The following is a 2,930-nucleotide window of genomic DNA, read 5'->3' as shown; positions in this document are numbered from 1 at the left end:
ATTTACTTCATTTCATACATTAGTATTGATCTGAATGTTTTTTTACTAAATACCAGGAATAAATATTTAATAAACAACTATTTCATTTAAGCTTAACCAACTTTCAGTTGCTCGGAGCTAGTTTTGGAACGCTTCATGAAATATTTTCATGGACGGGAAATGCAACCCTGGGTGCATCATTAATGAGCTGAAAAACCAAAACAAATAATAATAATAATTAAATAAGTGCGTGCGTCTAAAAGTTTCGGAACAAATTGTGGATTAAAGCCTTTCGAAAGTGATAAATAACGTAAAAAGTGATTATATTAATATTGTTAATAAATCTAAGTTACACATAATGTATACCCTTTCAGAGAAGATGCCGAAAAGGTGTGTATCCAGATGTCCAGAACAAGGATCCTTGTATAAGTTTCCATCGGAGGGAGAAATGCCAAGGTATGTTTTTTATTGAGTATAAACTTGATAAAATTGTATGAATAATACTGGACAAAGAGGCGCAAACGGCTGGATTCGGTGTTATTAGTATAGACGGGATTTGAATGTCGCCTTAATTGAGTATGTGTGCCTCAGGTTTGCCCACGTGGTTGACATTGTTTTGATTCCAACTATGAGAATCAAATTGAAGTCTTTTCACTCATAAATAGTTGTCTTTAATGAGTTGCTCTAGGTTGCGCCAGGCTGAGATATTTCATAAGATTGTCTTTCATAGAGGTTTTTCTTGCTCTACTTTATGTTTCATGAGCCTGCGCTAAATGTAACTAGAGCCACTTAGGGCCGTTTGCACCATGTCTAGTTAACGCTAACTGGAGGTACATCCTTCAGTTAAGCACGTTAACTGCTTTATCGATCACATGTTATATGATGGTTGTCGATAACGTCGATAAAGATGTTTAACTGGGATTTAAGGCTCTGTTATGCATACTTGGCATTGCATGCACTGCTATACCATTTTTACGTAGAAATCAAAAACCAACAGACTTTTACGTATGTAATGCTGTGCGTTGGGTAACCGCTTACACGCGAAGCTCATTTAACAGATTCCTTATGTGACAACTCTCAAGCAATGCCAAGTATGCATAACAGAGCCTTTAGAATTAACTAGACATGGTGCAAACGGCCCTTAGAGTACGATTTTCAGCATCAGTTTTTTTGATGGATTAACTTCGAGCAAGCACAAACACACACCTTACAAATGACAAATTGAACTGTCGACCAATCAACTGTTTTGAGAATTTCTGAATGAAAAGTGTTTCATGAGATGTTTGAGTTGAGTTGCTCTATTCAGCTCTAACCTGAGCTGCTCTGCACTTTTTTCGATCCCATTAAACAACTAATGTAGATAGAAGATCATAGTTTTGTTTGAGTGTTCTTTATATTTAACATCAACAAATTCTGTAACGAAATTTGTGTAAAATTCATGGTTAGGCGGGCATGCGTGTCTAAATGACCACCAGTCTTAAAAAGCTGAAAGTGCATTTTTGAGGAATATTTGTATTGGAATAGATATGTAGATATTAAAATGAGGTGGACACCACGACCTAGTGATTTATTGTGCCCTTGAATCTTCACAATACTTCCTCTAAACCTAAATCCCTCAGAAAAAGCTGCAGCGCCTTAAGAGGTAGGGAGTGAATGAATGGGCTTAGTTTGTGGCCATATCGAACCTGGGCTTATCAAACAGGATGAAAATATGTAGTGGTGTCTCATAGGGCGACTTGTAGAATCGAAATAGATCATTTGACCATGGTGCCATCTTATACGTATGCTTAGTCTGCAGTGTCCTATAAGGATACCTGTTAGTATTGTAAGTTTCTGCTTTTGGAGGTTAATTAAGTTTTTGGAGGTTAATTAAGTCTAAAACCGAAAATATCCAGCCAAAAAGTTCCCTAAAAGTTTTTAATTCCAAGTTTTATCGTATTTAAATTGTGCGTGCATACATGTAATGCGTCTTCAATATTTCGGTACCCTATAATACCTAACGTTTTCTATATATTTTCTTAAATTTTAGCCATCGACTGACTAACTGATTCGATATGTAAAGTGATCAACGTGAAATTTGACGGAACATGGAATTCGTGGATTTATTAAGAATTACATTATTACTTCCTTATATATTTTGTAAATTGTGAAAGTATTTTCGTATCTTTAGGAATAGTCGATCAAAATGGTTGTATTTTCTGTAATTTTTTCTCTGGTTAGTTAATAATAAAAACCATTGAAATTCTTAAATAATTTTCGACGCATTTTGGAGGAAGGATAACGAGGAAAAGAAAAAAGTTTGGTTGGTATATTTTCTTGATTTTAATTTTTTATTCCCTCATCATGGCTTTATTTTTCATTGCGTTTAATTTTCTTTCATTTTTTATTCGTTGTACATAAATTCATGATTTTTTATTTCCTCATCTTGGCTTTGTGTTTTTTGTTGCATTTCGTTTTTTGTAATTTCTTATTAATTATTTTATAATAATTTACAATATAGTTTAAAACCTATTATTTAATATTATTTATTATTTTAATAGGCGGTTGAAGTGGATGAGGCTTCTGGGAGTGTCAACAAGTACCGAAGCCAAGGAGCTGTATGCATGCCAGAGGCACTTTTCTCCGAGATATCGAAACCTTCGTAAACTGTCTAATGGGGCTATCCCTGATTTAAATTTGCATGCACCCTCAGTAGGTGTAGATTCAGGTAGATTAGAAGGACAGGCAGATATAAGCGAGCAAATTATTTATTTAGGTTCAGAGGATTTTATTACAGTAGAAGGGCATTGCTTTTCGATCGATGATGAGATTGAATTAGAGGTTCCCTTAGAGGAGACTCTTCAACCCTTTCCAATTGAACATCCAACTTGTTCCTCTTTAGGCAAGCACAATGAATCGCAATTAGGGGTACGCAACCAAGAAACGCAAACTGAAGATTATCTTAGTGAAGA

The 2,930-nt window shown here is 34.9% G+C and overlaps 1 long non-coding RNA gene across 3 annotated transcripts; it reads left to right on the top strand.

Annotated features, from left to right (window-relative positions):
- The first annotated feature begins 167 nt into the window (after window positions 1–167).
- On the top strand, window positions 168–2,233 carry LOC118755561. Of its 3 annotated transcripts, none has more exons than XR_004995020.1 (3): window positions 168–289; window positions 354–435; window positions 2,009–2,233. It is a non-coding gene; the product is annotated as an uncharacterized LOC118755561 (long non-coding RNA). The 3 variants fall into 3 exon arrangements; XR_004995019.1 differs by having other exon boundaries at window positions 169–296; XR_004995018.1 differs by having other exon boundaries at window positions 173–296; window positions 359–435.
- Window positions 2,234–2,930: the final 697 nt, after the last annotated feature.

The sequence above is a fragment of the Rhagoletis pomonella genome, unplaced genomic scaffold, assembly GCF_013731165.1.
Source record: "Rhagoletis pomonella isolate Grant_MI unplaced genomic scaffold, Rhpom_1.0 Rhpom_scaffold_06600, whole genome shotgun sequence".
Lineage (NCBI taxonomy): Eukaryota > Metazoa > Arthropoda > Insecta > Diptera > Tephritidae > Rhagoletis > Rhagoletis pomonella.
Note: the sequence above shows the minus strand (reverse complement) of the source record. Positions and strands in the feature narration are given on the sequence as shown.